Raw genomic sequence first — 19,550 nt, 5'->3', positions numbered from 1 at the left:
CCATAGTAACTGTAGAATCACCACAACAGATCAGTTACTATAGTTGTTGTGTTACCATAGCAACTGTAGAATCACCACAGCAGATCAGTTACTGTAGTTGCTGTTACTATAGCAACTGTAGAATCACCACAACAGATCAGTTATTGTAGTTGTTGTGTTACCATAGCAACTGTAGGATCACCACAACAGATATAATAGTAGTTAAGTAGTAAAGTAAAGTAGTCAATACTTCAAGTACTTTTATATAGTAAGGTTTAAAAACACTGCAGTATATATTCTAAATTACTATAATATTTTTTCATGTGCACTATTAGAAAGTTGCTTTAAATGGTTGCAGTGTAACTTATAGTGAGGGCCGACACAATCTGCAGATATTTTTTGCTATTTCTGTGCAGAATTTTGTATAAAAAAACTGCAGATTTATGTGGAATGATTTATGGAGTATCATAACTAAGAACATAATATATGAAATCAAAAAATAATATCTTTTAACTTGTATTTAATGTTTAAAATGCAAATCCAAATAGACCCACTTATTAAACAAAGCAAGACTCATATAATATGTGTAGTGAAAGCCAGAGAATAAGACTGAACACACTGCACTGTACATAAAGCAGATCAACATGCTCATATTAGTCAATAATATTACTGACATGAGTTTATAAACTGAATCAATCGAGATTTACACACATTTACACAAGTCAATCAACAGAATCTGCAGATGGGCTGAACATGTGGATTTCTGTGCGTGCAGATTTCATGTGGGCCTACTGATAGTCAACAAAATGTGTAAAAGGATCATTAATATAATGACAGCTAAACACAAAAAGGGACCTTCAGTGACAGCAGGCTCCAGGTTTGCTCTGCTCACTTAACCTCATTAAGAGAAAAATAAACATATATTTTAAAATGGTGAATGAAATCTGCACAGGCCTGTTTTCTCCAACAACACACAGTCTAATAAATCCTGATGTGTTTAGAGAGGCGTGAGGGCAGGTCAGGGTTTAGGAGAGGCCAGTGCACTACAGCTGACCTCTATACATCACATCTGTGTGTCCTTCAACACACACACACACGCACACACACACGCACACACACACAGTTATACAGATAAACACATTTACCACACACACACTTGTATAGACACACACACAGCTGTAATGAAGTTTCTACTGTATAGACTGTATATGTGTGTGTGTGTATGTACGTGCATGCATGCGTGCGGGTGGGTGCATGCGTGCATCTGTGTGTCTGTGTATGTGTGTATGCATTTGTGGTGTATTTCAGCTCTGTGTGTGTGTGTGTGTGTGTGTGTGTGTGTGTGTGTGTGTGTGTGTGTGTGTGTGTGTGCTGAACACTGTACTGTAGATCTTCCAGATGCTGCAGAGTCTGATGGACATCAGTGTGAGATTTAAACATCCAGTCTCTCAGAAGATCATTTATCACCAGCTGCACCTTTAAAGGCACACTTCATACTATATAAAGGGGTGGCTCAGTGGTTATCACTGTGGCCTCACAGTAAGAAGGTCTCTGGTTCGAGTCCCAGCTGGGTCAGTTGGTGTTTCTGTGATGAGTTTGCATGTTCTCCCCGTGTTGGCGTGGGTTTCCTCCGGGTGTTCCGGTTTCCCCCACAGTCCAAACACATGCGCTATAGGGGAATTGGGTAGGCTAAAATTGTCCTCAGTGAATTAGTGTGTATGGATGTTTCCCAGAGATGGGTTGCAGCTGGAAGGGCATCTGCTGCGGTAAACATATGCTAGATGAGTTGGCGGTTCATTCCGCTGTGGCAACCCCTGATTAATAAAGGGACTAAGCCGAAATGAAAATGAGTGAATGGAATATAGTGAACTGATCATATTTACACCGCCAGTATAACGTGTAAGCCATGAAGTGTTTGTACAATAAAACACAAACTGATAATAATCAAACGCCCCCTGAATATTTACTAAAACAGAGCTTTAATAATAATAGAGCATGTATTTAATGTTTAAATCAGCCACAGAATTAAAACACATGTGTGTTACTCCTGAAAGTAAAACTAATCTGAATGCAGTACTAGGTGCACCACAAGTGGCTGGCTGCGACTGCACAATGACAGTGGTTCAGAAACATATGTTCTGGCGGCCCGAATCTCCTTATATATTTGATGTCAGTTGCGGGCCGGAGGGAGGAGGAGGGTGGGCCGTAAATGGCCTGTGGACCGGCGGTTTGAGACCCCTGCCCTAAATACAGGTAAATGTAGTAATTGGGATGTTCCTGTATTTGTGCCCCCCCCCCCCCTCTTCTCAAACCAGAGTTCCACTCTTGAATGTGAGTGCAGAGATGTGGGTGTGGATGGAGGTTGCTGTAATATACTGCTGAGCAGTAATCTGCAGTCCGTCTGCTTTTCTGCTGCTCTAGTTTTCCTCCTGGCAGAGATCTGCAGCTCAGACTGACCTGTGGAGATTCCTCATCAGCGTCGAGACTCTTCTGTCCACTAAATCAGCAGCAATAATGCACAGATATCCCACGTTTCCGGATCAGCAGAGGCTTTTAACGGCTGGCTGTCTGACAGACTGCTTTTGTTCCTGCTGTGGATGAAGAAATGATCTCTGGATGTGTTCGTGCACAACAAAAGACGGAGCTCACACTGTAATGATCAGGACGTCTCTGGAGCCTCAGGAAATACTGAACTCTGTTTAATAATCCACTTTAGAAGACTTCTGATGCTGTGTGTGTCCTAAAATGAAATATAAAGTCTCAGATGATCTGTTCTGATGTGGAATCACACAAATAAAGGAGCACACTTGCCTATAAGGTGGTGTTAACTGATGCATTTACCATCAGTGTGGGTGTGTGGGTGCACATGTGTGTGTGTGTGTGTGTGTGTGTGTGTGCACATGTGTGTGTTTGTTGATTTATATGTAGGTGTGTGTTCATGTGTATGTGCATGTTTGCGTGTATATGTGTGTAGTGAGTGAGTAAGGGTGTGTGTGTGGTCATTTATATGTAAGTGTATGTGTATGTGCATGTTTGCGTGTATGTGTGTAGTAGGTGTGTGTGGGGGGGGTAATTGTGGGTGTACAGGTGTGTGTGTTGATGTGTGTGTGTGTGTGTGTGTGTGTGTGTGTGTGTGATCAGAGAACTGCTGCTGTAGCAGAGTGCTGTAGATGTTCAGATATATCAAACAGGCAGTTCATTACGGCGAGTGCTTGGCTCCTATAGCAGCGATACGGCAGTCGCACCGAGATATTGATCACACACACACACATACATACATACACACACATACATACACACACATCTCAGAAACCACATGCATGAAGTCAGAACAGATTATCTGATCAATACAGACAAAATCCAGCGGGAGAACGAGGATCATGTGTGTGTGTGTGTGTGTGTGTGTGTGTGTGTGTGTGTGTGTGTGTGTGTGTGTTTACAGACAGATAATCATTAAACAGCAGTGATAATCATGAGGAGACGCTCAGCTCTTCATTACCTGACTGATGTGTACACACACACACACACACACACACACACACACACACACACACACACATACTGGTTTTTGTGAATTACCAGGACACTGCAGCCCAAACTGGTGTGTTGGTGTATTAGGGGGACACCCCTTTCCACTTGCTGTACAGAGATGTGGTGAAGATCAAAAAATCTATTTTGACCCATACAACACAGATTTCACTTTAAAGTTTGTTTACACAAAACACAATCTATAATGTAACAACCTGAAAATATACACAATTATGAGGACAATTTATAATTTGACACACAAGCTCCGCCTACGACACAAAACTGTATTATAAAGACTAATGTGATTTCTAAGGACACTAGCTATACAACACACAAAAGTGTCATTTGAGTGTATTGAAGGGACATACCTGATCTATGAGGACCAATGGTTTAACACATACACAACAGTAAAGATTGTGTATTAAAGGGACATACCTGATCTATGAGGCCCAGTGGTTTAACATACACAACAGTAAAGACTGTGTATTAAAGGGACATACCTGATCTATGAGGCCCAGTGGTTTAACATACACAACAGTAAAGATTGTGTATTAAAGGGACATACCTGATCTATGAGGCCCAGTGGTTTAACACATACACAACAGTAAAGACTGTGTATTAAAGGGACATACCTCATCTATGAGGACCAATGGTTTAACACATACACAACAGTAAAGACTGTGTATTAAAGGGACATACCTCATCTATGAGGACCAATGGTTTAACACATACACAACAGTAAAGACTGTGTATTAAAGGGACATACCTGATATATAAGGACCAATGGTTTAACACATACACAATAGTATTAGTAATAGTATTTTATATTATTATAAAATATTGAGAAGATTTCGCTAATATAACTAAGATTTAAATTTCACTTATTTTTTTAAGCAAACTAGTGCAATTACTAAGCTTAATTTAAGAAACCAATTAAGCTAATATTATTGAGGAAAGATGGCTTCACGTTTATTTTAAGAAAATTCACTCAGTTATGTGGATTTGATTGAGATGTTTGCATTTGAATCTCAACAACGGCAGTGATCAGACGACATTTTGAAGGAGCAGATCAACAGCGAGCATGTTAAGAGGTAAGCATTAACAGTTTATCATTTTATAGTCTTAAGTAGCCTAAGCTCTTTCAGGAGAGACACATGCTGTTCAAACTTGTTCAGGAGCTTAGTTTTTGCCATATGATGTATATAGGGATACACGGGTATTTTTAACCCATTCCTATTTAAAATTGATTTGCTTCAATATTCATTCTGAATTATATAATGAAATTGAACAAATTATTTGCATCGTAATATTTAACAGCAATGATCAGGCAACAGTTAAGCAGGGTGGACGAACAACAGTGAGCTTGTTAAGTGGTAAGTCTAAGCTAAGCTAAGTTAGCTAGCTATTCAATGGGGTTTATGCACAGCTAGTGCTTTTCCATTTCATAAGGTTCCTTTTACAGCATTGATGATGTAATGTAATGAACTGTGTTTATATATAATACTGTACATAAATACTAATATTTGTTTGCTTCATTTTTCAGATCAAAGAAAACGTTTGCAGTATTTTCCCACTAAAGAGGAGAAGTTTATTGAGGCAGATTTTGATAAAGAGAATGGGTGCCATACATCAGGTATTTTTAATAATGTTATTTGTGTATTATTATTATTATTAGGCAACATTACTAATTTCTACACTTTTTTTTGCATCAGACCTCACATTAAATCAGGGATGAATCGAGAGATGTCGTCCTCTGTTGCTGGTCTATCTGTATAAATAAGATGAAGAGCTCATCCAGGAGTGCAATGCAAGTGTCTCAAACCGTTTCAGATATTTACGATCTTCAGAAAACTGCACTTTATATTTTTGCATGCTTACAAAAAAATATATAGCTACATTGTTGAATGCACTATTCCTTGTATAAACATGGTTTGTTTTTATACATTTCTGTACACTAGTATACATTTAAACACCCTGTCCATTATAAGTCAAAATACTTGTGTACTTGTGTCAGTCAGCAACATCTACTCAAACATTATGAAGAATTACTGTTCACTGAGATACAAAGAAATGGTTTATTTCCTAATATATTTCCTTAATGTGTTTTAGTAAACATTTGAAATGTACAACTGCATAATTTAATAATGATAAACGTAATGTTTATTTTACAGTGTGGGAATGCACAGAGAATTGTTGTCTGTCAGAGGGATGACCAACCATGAGGACTTCTGCATTGTCTTGGAGGATAAGCGAGTCATGGCTAGCTTGGAAAATCTAGAATTGCTGAACTAGATTTATACAAATATTCTCCAAATAAAAATCACTTACAAAGAAACGAATATTAAATTTGACACAAATTCACTGCTAAAACCTTTTGGGGAAAATTTCAGTGCATTGACTGATTGATTGTGTTCCTAATATTTTGAGATATGGCTTTTATACTGGTTTTAGATGTTATGCAATACACTAATTCTGTCAAATTTTGTCTAAAATGTGACTGTTCCTATAAAAGAAACATTTGACAGAACATTTTATTTTCCATGACATGGATAAAGGTATTTTTATCAGAGATTAACATTGCTGTAAATTTTATATAGATTTGTTTAACATATTGTACCATTTTGTTATCAGTGTAACATGTAATAAAATGATATTTGGCCAAAATGTATTGTGTATGTATTTCATTATACATTATATATTTTACACTTTATGAATGAGCAATTTTCATTAATAAATCTGAGTAAATGGTGATTTATTTGCATATATTATAAAAGCACATTTCACATGCTTCATTCAAGTGGTTTTTGTAAAAAAAAAAAAATATGAGTAAATGGTGGTGGATTTGCTTAAATTATAAAAGCACATTCTGCTTATAATTTTAAAATCTTCATCTATCACTCAAAAAAAAATTGTAATTTTCACATAATTCATTCAAGTGGTTTTTGCTAAAAAAATAAAGTCTTGAAATTTACTTAAAACTAATATGTGCAATTGTGTTACCACTATTTTTTTTAGTAAATAGCACATAAGATTTTTTACAGTGTATAACAGTATGCACAGTCTGTGAACAAGGAGCAAAGTTTAATTTTAACAACATTACAGTAGTTGGCCTTAATATTTTCCATCACAAGACCATTTTGTGTATCAAGAAACATTCTGTGTAGTGTAAAGAAAAAAACAAACGCTCTCACTCTAAGTGTAAAGAGGGGATCTTAAATATTTTAACTGTTCCTAAACATAACAGTTAAACTAAACATTGCTGAAAGCAAATTGAATCCATCAACAAACTTCAACAGCAGAAGAATATTCCACTTATTAACAAAAAGAAAAAACAAAAACACCTAATGAGATGGTTTCTTTTTTAGGGTTAAGCCGCGATTCCTAACAAAATCCCTAATGTTTTGGAGTGTGTGAGTAGCCAAAACTGGATACTCAGCATTCTTGCACTGCTGGCATTCAATTTTAGTGGTGAGTTTACCCCCTGCTATGTGGTCGCGGAAGTGCCTCTGTACTGCTGAAATTTCAGTTGAAGACCAGGCTCGTTTCTGCTTCCTTTTAGCATCGTCCAGATTTTTTTCAGCAGAATTTTCGTGATTCCCTACAAAAGAGAAAAACAGGTTCCTGAACCCTGGGGTGAACACTATGACGACCAGAGCTCCTCTCCCTCTTTTCCCAACCAGCCACACTCTTACCAACCCTTGCTTTAGTCAAGTCTTATTGTATAGATCACTAATCCATAAGAGTAAAAAATTATGGGCTGCTTTTTTTATTAATCATGTTTGTTTTAGTAAAAGGAGCAATTTATTTATTAAGTTTTTTTGTTACATCCTTGTAAAATTGGTTTTAACTGTTGGCCCAATGTTACATTCCTCATATATCACATATCAAATTGTAAATAAAAGAATGAAATTAAAGACCTGACTTGGCCTGTCACTATTTAATTCGTTTAATTTGTCATGTTTAATTAATCATAAAGTCTTCTCAACACAGCGTTTCTGCTGCACGGAACAAAACTGCTGCAACTAAACAAAGTTTTGCAAACTGTGTGCTAGCTTAAAGTTCAGAGCTTATAATAGACATTTTCAATGTCTCTACTCTGGTCCAAAAAGAAAAAAAAAACACTCAATGAAAATACCAAACAATTTTGTAATGTAGTTGATCACAAGTGCCTTTAACTACAGTTGTTCTCTTTAATAGGTAAATACTTAGCAATTTTTTTTTATTCTTATTTTTTATTTATGTATTTATTTATTATTCTGTTATTTATTTTCAGTGTAAAATTATTACTGGACTGGAAATGGACTATTAGTTGTTTATCATTATTTTGTGCTGTATTATTTGGTTACTGAGCAGCAATAAATAACACTTTAAAAAATAAGGAGTTTACACCTGATTTTCTTAACTAATAGTGTTTTGTATGAATTAATAAATAATAATCACTGTGATAACCGTGAAAAGTGATTATTCCTCAGACTATAATCGTACAACCAAATCTATAATCGTTGTATCCCTACCTGTCACAATAATCAATATATATCGACCTATCGCACAATAAATGTACATGACCTCAATTTTTTGTAATGCAATACATCACCATTTATATTTACATAAAAAACACAATAACATAAATGTTAAATAGGGATTGTGTTTCTCAGCAATAGTGTTTATGTTATCTTATTTTTCAGAGGAAAAAAAAAGAAAAAATCTGTAGATGGAAAAATCTCCATAACGGTTCTATTTGTAAGAAAATGTGAATTTCTTGTTTATTCAAGTTTTTTAAGGCATCTAATATTTGGACACTTACTGTAATTTTCATGATCTAAATAATTTATGAATGAAATCTTTGTTCATCAATTGAAAGTGTGTGGCCTTCTTGCATTATTATGCTGTTATATTATGATTTTACATTCATTGGCATAAAACGGTCTTAAAATGTCAATAATATCACTTATTGCGATTATTTTATGGGGCAATATATCGACCAACAAAATGTTATCATGACAGGCCTATATAGATTAGTAGTTAAAAACATTTTATTTTCATCATACCTTGAGATGAGCCTCCAAAGGAAGTCTCGATATCTGTGAATAGACAAATAAAACCCTATAACAAACAGTAGTATTGCTTGGTCTGCATGAATTAAATTAAATCTTAATGGATATGCTGGCTGAGTGAGGTAGATGATCATACCATCTGAGGTGCCTGGTGGGTTCACAACAGGCTGCCTAGCTTTCTTCATTCCTGCAGTATGAATAGTATGGATCAGAATATAGGTTACTCAAACATTTCATAAATTATTCTACAAGTGGAAACTGTAAATCTGTAAAGCAAAAAAATCCTCCTTTATTATAAAACCAGCTAAAATGATTGATCTAAAGAATTCCCTAGTACAGTGTTCTTTCTTTTTATGATTGTGTGCTTTTACCAGGTTGTTCGTGCTCTTCCCTCCTGCTGTGATATTTGTCCTTCTTGCAATGATCTTAAAAAAAATACACATTCAAAACATGGAAACACTTCATGGCAAGTGTGAATCTCATAAATTATCAGGAACTAACACAAGCTCAAAGTCTTTCATTCATGACTTCATGGATGAAAAACACCTTAAGACATTAAGACGAGTACATCATCATGATTTATGTTTATTATGCACAATCATGATTTTCATTGTTCACAAAAAACAAGGTCTTTACTATACATTGTAGATAAACCTATGCTCATGGTACGTTTCAATTCAATTAATTTTAAATTATTAAATATAGAAATATAGAAAAATAATCAATATTACCTCATGCATGCATACAGGCTAGAACAGTATATCAATTAATGTGAGAACTGAATATGAGATATTAAGTATGTTCATGTCTTCTTCATAGTAGCCTATGAATATGTGCTATATATGGACAGAGCACAACACTGGCCAATCACAGCACAGAGTATGCGAAATTTGTTGACATCCAAATACAGCAGTCTTACATCCAAATACAGACTGTATATGTCACTCATTCTTTACACAGTGCAGAGATTGTGAATACAACGGCTAAACAAAAATTGTTTGCAACAAACAGTTTAAGCACAGGTAATTACCATTCTGATAAGCTGTCCCAACCAAAATCTCTCTGCACTGTGTAAACAAATAAGTGACATAATACTACTATGCTAGAGCATGTATTTGGTTTAGTCTGCACATGTTTTTGACTCTCAAAGCCATGAGACCCATTGACTGCCATATATGACTGAAAGACTGCAGCGGTTTGAGTTAAAAATCTTTGTTTGTGTTCTACTCAAGAAACAAAGTCATCTACATCACTGACTCCTGGGGGTAAGCAGTTAAACATCACATTTTTATTTCTGGGTGAACTATCGCTTTAATAACACACTGTTTATCAGTATTCCAGTGGACCAAGTTACCACTTGAGGGGTCATACACAATGAGGTCATGAGAAATTAATGCTTAGTTAATGATGACTACTGTATTTGGATGTCAACAGAATTCGGTGTTGGGGGTCTGTCCTTTTACATGCAGGCTGCTATAAAGAAGACATATATACGTGCTCATCATTTATCATCATAACTCATCATAATTAATAAAAAACATTAGTTCTCACATTTAGTCTTACTAGATTGAAAAAATAATAATTCAGTACATGTACCATAAGCATAGCTTTACCCATAATGGATATTAAAAATCTTGTTTCCTGTGAAAAAGAAAACATCATGATCATGCATAATAACCTATTAATCATGATGATGTACTCATCTTAGTGAATGTCTTAAGGTGTTTTCATCTATGACGTCATGAATAAGATTGTGAACTCATGCTAGTTCCTGATAATTGAGATTTTAATGAATGAAGCAATTCAACATTCTCTATTAATTTATGCATTAATTCATGGTAATTCATGTACCTGTAAATTTCAATGTCATTTACACAATATTATAATTTAAGCAATCAAAAGCAATCGAAACTGAATCTTAAACATTTATAACACTCATTTTGGTTTCAAAAGTATATATACTTTTGATATATGTGGGTTTTCAATTCAATTCAATTCCCCTTTATTTGTATAGCGCTTATACAATGTAGATTGTGTCAAAGCAGCTTCACATAAAAGGTCACAGTAAATAGGAACAGTGTAGTTCAGTTTGTAGTGTTTAAGTTCAGTTCAGTTGAGCTCAGTTCAGTGTGGTTTAATAATCACTACTGAGAGTCCAAATATTGAAGGGCAAATCCAACGATGCGGTTTGAAGTTAAAAAAGTTTTAGTATTGTCATACCTTTAGATGGGCCTCCTAAGGCAGGGTCTGTATCTGTGAATAGAAAAATAAAATACTATAACAAACAGCAGCAGTGTTTAGTCTATATGAATTATGCACACAAACCTTGGTGCAGTTGGACAAAACTTACACCGAACTTCTACCCATCCCCCACAACATGACAAAAGCAGTAAGTATGGGGACATATGACACACAAACCATAGTGCAGTCGGACAACACACACTGAACTTCTACCCATCCCCCACAACATGACAAAAGCAGTAAGTATGGGGACATATGACAAAAGCAGTAAGTATGGGGACATACGACACACAAACCATGGTGCCGTTGGACAAAACACACACTGAACTTCTACCCATCCCCCACTACATGACTAAAGTAGTAAGTATGGGGACATACGACATATGATACACATGCTAGCTCAGAATGAACCATCCTCCATACTATTGTAAATTAAACAATTCCTATGACTGATGATACATGGGGCAACTTAGATTATTGTTGGCATCAGAGGGCAACCAGATGAGACACAGGGCCCATGACTGATTTAAAGTATGCAGATAAAAAAATTGTTACCCATTCTCAGTGGGGAAAGTGCCCAATCAACACTGCTTAAAAAAAGTTGCCTGGCAAAATTGCTCAAAATGTTGTCCTGTGTATCATCAGCCTATCGCTGTCTTTCAATTCTTTAAGTTTGATTGTAATTAAAAATCACTGTTGTTGCCAACTAAAGAACATTTAATAAATAAATGCTTATTAAATGCTCATTTACCTGTTGAGTGTTGTCATGACATGTCAGCTGAGAATCAGACGTTGTTGAGATCTGAAAAGGTTTGAGTACTGAACATTAATTTTGGATAACACGGCAACACATGGTGATGCTTTGAGTATCCAAAACAACTAATGTGAAAATTACATAATACAAGTGAATTCTTAGATCAAACAATTCTTAGATCAAATAATAGCTATCAAACATTACAGATGATAAGGACTGTGTGCTGCAATGAATTCTCACATATCCTGATGTGAGAATTCATTGCAGCACACAGTCCTAATCATCTGTAATGTTAAGGTAATGATTCTACATCATCTTACCAAAGTTAATGGAGATTTAACTACCTGTTGAGCATTAGAAACACACACTTACCTCCTTTGACCCATCTCCTGCTGCACAGCTGAACAAAGCATGCACCTGTTGTTCAGTCTCAGAACAAACCTGTAAAATATGAAAGATTTGTGTAATCAGGTTAACAAAAGGTCAACTATACAATGCTATAAAACATTTATGGAAATTTTAAAGAAATCATACAGTTAAAGGATTTTGCATCATCTTACCAAAGTTAATGGAGGTTTAACTACACTGTAAAAAAATGGCCGTGTTTTCAACGGTAAAAAACTGTAAATATACTACAGTAAAAATCCGTAACCTGGTTAACGGTATGTTTCCTTAATATATACGGCGAATAACCGAAAATTGACTTTCCCAGTTCCCTGTATGGCACATCACTTTTTATGCTTTTTGTTGACATTATTATGGATCTTTGCAGTTGTTTCTCCATCAGTTATGTACATTAGAGATTTATGTTACATCTAATACTGATAAACAATGTTTTTTTCATGACTTAAATTTTATTTGTGTTACCATACTGGTGTTTAGTAGCTGTTTGAATGACACTGAGCACCTTCTATATACGGACACTTTTCTGCTTGTGGGAAAAGTTGTTAGTGATGAACTTTGGTTCATTAAGTAACTTACTCATCACCACCTGCATGTGGCTGTGTTAACATGTCTAACTGTGTAACAAAATATGTGTAGATGTTGGTAATTCAAAATACAGACATATTACCTCTATAAATTAATGAAATATGGTAGTTTACCATAAAAATGAGGAATTACTTTTACGGTGTGTACCGTATTTTTAACGGTAAAGTACTGGCAACCACAGCTGCGGTTTTTTTTACCGTAAATTTTACAGTGTACCTGTTGAGCATTATAAACACACACTTACCTCCTTTGACCCAGCTCCTGCTGCACAGCTGACCAAAGCATGCTCCTGTTGTTCAGTCTCAGAACAAACCTGTAAAATATGAAAGATTTGTGTAATCAGATTAACAAAAGGTCAACTATACAATGCTATAAAACATTTAAGGAAATTTTAAAGAAATCAATTAGTTCGACCTCAGAACAAACCTGTGTGGATTCTAAATCAAGTACTAACACTTCTCCACATGGTTGAAAAACTGTTTTTACTGTAAACTCTGTAAATGTCTTTAAATTAAAGTAAAAGGATTATTTCAATCTGTTAATACCTTTCTTCTCCAAGGCCAGTCAGAATCTCAATAATTATACAATATCTCTTCCCCAGGACTTACCCCAGTCAGGGTAAAAGTTAAAACAATACTTAAAACATAGACAATTGTGTTACTCACCTTTAAATGAATTTATATATTTTATTTCAAATCCATCCTTATCTTTGAGCATGGATGAAAAATATGCAGCTTCATCTTTTGGTTTTAGTTTAGCCCTCCAGGACCATGTTGCTGCCATTTCCTGCAAAAGCCAGATGATGTATTTTGTCACTTTATGTAATTATAATAATTCTGTTTTTTTATCACTGACCTAATCAATTATGAGTTTATACTTTTATTTGCTGTAGAGGGCTTAAATATAATCAACAGGGATAATTCTGTACTACTTGCAGGTCAGTAAATAGCACCAGTGAAACAGGAAAAACATCTTAGACCTTACAAATGTGTTTAGTATTTTTAACAATCTGAAACATGCTGCTTTTCTACTTCTCAACTACACTGTGACTGTCACTAAAGGCAAACATTATGATAATAGCTATCAGACTTTTATATACAGTTTATAAAACCTCTACAGAGACCTACAGCAAGGCTAAAACTAACAGCCGGTCTGACAACACTGATTAATATTACTGCACAATTACAGGAATAACCTTCACAAAGAACTGTAAGCAATTAAAAAGGACCTGATTTGGGATCTGACACACAACATAGTTCACAATTAAACAGCTGTGTGCCCTAAAAAACATCAAGTTCACCATTCCCATATGAAAACTACTGTAATGGACTACTGTACTATAGTAAACTAGAGTAATAATCCTAGATACAATAATGTTTTTTAAACTTACCATAGTAGAAATTAAAGAATACTATGGTTTATCAACTCACAAATATTACAGGATACTGAAGTGCATTAACAAAGTGTAGTAATCACTATAACATACTGCAGTAAACTCCAATTTACTACGTCAAATACTACAATATTTTTCCATGTGGCCTTTCGTACATTAACCCAATTATCACTGAACTGCCCAGATAGCAAAATAAATTTGACCTCAATCTGGCATCACGAGTTATTTAGCCATTAGCCATTAACTTTTAAACCCAAAATATACATAATACAAGCGATTTAGTTATTGATTATATGTATTTGTCAGACTAGTAAGTTAATTGTTAATTACTTATACATCCTTATATTCCTTATAGGTCGTGATAAAACGCTAGATAAAAGCTTACAAACGTGACCAAAACTAGCCTGTTTAACTGCTTTATAACGTTAACTAATATAATATGAGGTTTTATTGTTTATTGAGTTTTATCATCAATCTTACCTTAAGTGTCTTCAGAGTGGCGCGCTCATTATCTCAGCCGGAAGTGACTCGGTCGGAGGTGGAGGAGGTGGAAGAAAATGATTCCAATGATATTGCTTCTCTGTGTTTTAATTTTTATTGTTGTGGTGTGGACTTTGTTATTCCTTTATATTTAGAACGATTTTACAAACATATCTTTATCGTTATCGTCCTTTGTGTGAATAGCGTAAAACACAGCGCTTAGACAAAACCCGAATTTATGAGGACTTCTCACCCGTCAGCCAATCAAAACCCGCGATTCCATACACACATGTGAATATTCATAAGGAGGTCCAGTACCAAGACCCACCTACAGGGGCGCAGTTCCGATACACACTGTTAACACAAAGTCTGATGATTGTGAACTATATGGACTTTTGGAGAAAATTTGAATTTGAGCTCCTTACACATGTAGAAGCACTTCTACATTGCTTGAATTATGAGGACACCGGCACTGTCCTCATAATAAAAAATGTCCTCGTAGTGTGGCGTGTATTCATATGAAATGTCCTCTCAAATCACAAAAACCCACACACACACACACACACACACACACACACACACACACACACACACACACACACACAGACTGAAGCTCAAACTCCAGATTAACCTTCTGCTGATAAAAACTGCTTCAAATGTCAAAACTGATTTAATTCCAGGAAAATGAAGAAATAAAACAGAAGAGAAAAATAAAGAGAAAAACGGTTTCATATTTCATTAATATCATTTACCATATATCTGAAAAAGAATTCATCACATCCATCCACCTATCTGTCCAACCTTCTATCCGTCCGTCCCTCCATCCAACCAACCATCCATCCATCCACTCATCCATCCGTCCAACCTTCTGTCCGTCCGTCCATCCATCCATCCATCCACCCTCCCATCCAAGCAACCATCCATCCATCCATCCATCCATCCATCCATCCATCCATCCATCCATCCATCCACCCATCCACCCATCCATGCATCCACCCATCCATCCATCCACCCATCCATGCATCCACCCATCCATCCATCCATCCACCCATCCATGCATCCAAACACCCATCCATCCATCCATCCATCCATCCATTCATCCATTCATTCATTCATTCATTCATTCATCCACCCATCCATGCATCCAAACACCCATCCATCCATCCATCCATCCATCCATCCATCCATCCATCCATTCATTCATTCATTCATTCATCCACCCATCCATGCATCCACCCATCCGTCCAACCATGCATCCATTCATCATCCATCCAGTTAGTCTGCTAATAACTGTGTTTGACTGCAGTGTGTGTGTGTGTGTGTGTGTGTGTGTGTGTGTGTGTGTGTGTGTGTGTGGTTATTGTGTTAACAGTAGTGTGTGATGATGATTAAAGCACTCCTCTGCATGTCTGCTGTTTCTGCGATGAATGGACTCATTAGGCCTGTAACGGCTTTAAAGATTCATTGACAAACACACACACACACACACACACACACACACACACACACACACACACACACACACACACACACACACACACACACACACACACACAATAATGGTGAATCCTTCACACTCCTGTAGAGAAACAGACACACACACTCCGTCAGCCACTACACAGCCAATATTCAGAGATTTACACACTCTTCACTCTTCAACACAGCTCCACAACAGAGCTTCATAATATAGCTCTTTCACATCTGTTTTAATCAAATTATTACCAGTCGTTCATTCATTCATTCATTTTCTTTCGGCTTAGTCCCTTTTTATCAGAGGTCGCCACAGCGGAATGAACCACCAACCATCAAAAACACAGTGACATTTCTTTATGATCTTCATTTGTGCTTGACAGAAGACAGTTTGAGACAGACACTGCAGTGAGTGAATGATGCTGACATCTGATTTCTGTGTGACTGACACCTTTTACTGTGTGCTGAACTCTAAATCTGCTTCAGCTCACACATTTATTCTCCCTTCAGACACTTTTAATCTCACTTTTGTCCTCAATTAAACTGAGCTTTTATAGAGCAGATCATCTCTGCCATATCTAAGATGTCCTCTGATTCTCCAGCATTTAAAGGTGTTCAGAGTGTTTTACAGGCTGAAGCTGAACCAGAGCAGGGTTATGCAGAACACTGAGGACATTACACATGATAATCCATCCTGTAAAAGTTTAACAAGCGTGGAGACGTCCATCTCCCTGTAAATGCGGACGCTTCTAGTGCAGTGAGAGCATTTCTACAGGGAAGCTGAAGGACAGGTCAGAAATATGAAGGAAAATAATCAAGAGAGTTACACATCTGAGTCAGGTCCTGTCCTTGTGTAAAAGCTGATGTTAAATCAATAACCACCTCAGATGTTTGCAACGTTTTTAAGTGTGTTGAGTAATGAATCATTTCAGTTTAATAGAGCAGAACAATATTATATATAAGTCTGAATTGTACAATATATTTAGAAAATATTTAGTGTAAGTAGCGCTTCTCACTGTTAACTTGCACATACAGTTATTAATAAAATAATATAAAATCAAGTTTTAAAAACGGGACTTATTAAAATATAATATTAAACATATAGATTATCAAGCAGCTCAAGATACTCTCTTAAAGATGCTTCATAAAACAGTTTAATATTTGTAATCATATTATATATGACTATCATAATATTAGTAGTGTTCTGCATATTCTGATCATATTCCACAGCCCTAATCCTGCTAATAATAGCTAATAATAATCAGGAAATGATGAGTGTATTAAGGCAAAACTCTAAACTCACCTCAGAATAAAGTGAGCTCAAAAGATCATGTCAGACGTTGATCAGTGTGTGTTTACAGGACAGTGTGTTAATCTCTCTGTTGATGCTGGTCGAATATGGATGAAGTAAAGAAGCAGAAGCTCCTCTGAGAGTTTTGAACCCTGAATGAACTTTAGGGTTTGACATTATTTCAAGCATAAATCTGCTGTAAATCACTGATTTTTAATCTTACCCCTGGACCCTGGAGAACACTTACAGGACTAGATCAGCTGCAAATCATCATTAACTCAACCATACACTACAGGTCTGCTGAACGCTTGATTCTGATTGGCTGATGGGCATTTTAAGTTATAAATTTCGTTATTTTCAGATAAACACATAGCTAAGGTAGTTCCGGCAGGTTTTTAATGGATTAAATTGGTTAATTTTTATTCATTTGATTTCATATTTTAATAAACATGTTTGATCATCAGAATGCACAGTTATAAGATATAATCTGTTTTAATCATGCTTCAATCATTGTTGTTTTATTTGCTGATAAAAAAAATACTGTACTGTATTTTAGAACATACTAAAGTATTGGAACTCATCTGAATAGTGAAGTACTACAGTAATTGATCAGTTGTGATTCTACAGTTGCTATGGTAACACAACAACTACAGTAACTGATCTGTTGTGGTGATTCTACAGTTGCTGTGGTAACACAACAACTATAGTAACTAATCTGTTGTGGTGATTCTACAGTTGCTATGGTAACACAACAACTACAGTAACTGATATGTTATGGTGATTATCGGTTACTATGGTAACACAACAACTACAGTAACTGATCTGTTGTGGTGATTCTACAGTTGCTATGGTGACACAACAATTATAGTAACTGATATGTTATGGTGATTATACGGTTACTATGGTAACACAACAACTACAGTAATTGATCTGCTGTGTTTCAGGACACGGATTAGACCACATTTAATTTCCATGCACACAAACACATGCTCTTTGTCAGGAATGCCTGTGCGGTCACTCATCCATCGATGTAGAAAAGTCATGTAAAATGATCATTTTTGTAATTTAAAAAGAAAAACTCCCGATGATAGATATATGTGTATATGGTATATGTGTGTGTATTTCTGGCTCTGGATGGCCACAGTTCTCCACTGCAGCTTGGTCCCACATTTATTTCAAAGGAGCGCTACCCTGTACTAAAATGGCGGCTCTACTGAGGCATTCCTTCCAATAGACAACAACAGGGTAGGTGACATCTAATGTAAATATCTATGAGTTCACTATAGTTAACACTACAGTATGCTGGAACATTCATTAACAAAGTGATGTACATACTATACAGTATAATATACCTTACTACAGTATGGTTCAAAAACATTATAGTATTTACAATAAATGGCCCTAGCATTGTTTCAATGCTACACTATCATCATCGTACATCAAAACCCCTTCAAACGATGAACGATGGAGATTATTATGATTTAGTTTGATCTAAACGCACCACTAAGGCACTGCTGTGGGTCAGTAAAATAACCACTGTGAGTGATACTGAGGAGCAGGTTTCTGGAGGGTTTTGGCAGTCCTCAGAGCATAAAAATAAAAGTGAGCTGATGTGAATGTGAGCTGCAGAGTCTGATCTCCAACTGCTGTCTGTAATGATCAGGCTGTAATTAGCAGCTGGCGTTGAGGAGAGATGCTCAGGTGTCATCAGGTGGAGTTTGATGCTCGTGTTGCCGATCCTCAGATGATTTACCTGTTTGCTTTGCTCCTGGATGACGTCTAGTCTTAAATGTGTCTTTATAGCTGAGCTGTGTGTGCATTACTCTCCTCAATATAATCTTATCAAATGATCTCATGCCTAAAGGAAAAACACGATTATTTATCTGGTTTTCAGGAGAAACTCTCTTCATTTTGACTCAGTATTTCTGAACACAACACTATATTTACTGCTGGTCTAGAAAACTAGTTAAGAGTTCAGAGATATCTGGACTAGAAACAAGACAAAACTCAAACTAATAAAAGGGTTTTTTAGCAGTGTGTGTGCGTGCGTGCGTGTGTGTGTGTAGTTAGTTTCTCCTGCGTCTCCTCTGTTCTTCAGGTGTTGTGATTGTGTTTTTCACACACTCTCAGACTCCTGAACACCAGCTGAGTCTCAGTAAAGGCTCGTCCTCTGAGTCTCCTGTGCTGCGGAGAAACGTGGACACACACACACACACACACACACAAACACACACACACACACACACACACACACACACACACACACACACACACACACACACACACACACACACACACACACACACACACAGTAAGAATCTGTACACGGATGCCATCTGGTTTGTCTATTCCTCATTACTAGACCTGTGA

General features: G+C 36.2%; 2 long non-coding RNA genes across 2 annotated transcripts; both read right to left on the bottom strand.

Annotated features, from left to right (window-relative positions):
* Nucleotides 1-7,003: 7,003 nt before the first annotated feature.
* Nucleotides 7,004-11,971, bottom strand: LOC130245199 (uncharacterized). The gene is made up of 7 exons (XR_008839306.1): nucleotides 11,929-11,971; nucleotides 11,554-11,604; nucleotides 10,782-10,814; nucleotides 8,933-8,986; nucleotides 8,698-8,748; nucleotides 8,556-8,588; nucleotides 7,004-7,105 (listed from the first exon to the last, which is right to left on the bottom strand). It is a non-coding gene; the product is annotated as an uncharacterized LOC130245199 (long non-coding RNA).
* An 840-nt stretch (nucleotides 11,972-12,811) lies between these two features.
* Nucleotides 12,812-14,990, bottom strand: LOC130246124 (uncharacterized). Its single transcript, XR_008839393.1, has 3 exons — nucleotides 14,420-14,990; nucleotides 13,212-13,332; nucleotides 12,812-12,859 (listed from the first exon to the last, which is right to left on the bottom strand). It is a non-coding gene; the product is annotated as an uncharacterized LOC130246124 (long non-coding RNA).
* Between the last annotated feature and the right edge of the window lie 4,560 nt (nucleotides 14,991-19,550).

Source organism: Danio aesculapii, chromosome 18, assembly GCF_903798145.1.
Source record: "Danio aesculapii chromosome 18, fDanAes4.1, whole genome shotgun sequence".
Taxonomy (NCBI): domain Eukaryota; kingdom Metazoa; phylum Chordata; class Actinopteri; order Cypriniformes; family Danionidae; genus Danio; species Danio aesculapii.
Note: the sequence above shows the minus strand (reverse complement) of the source record. Positions and strands in the feature narration are given on the sequence as shown.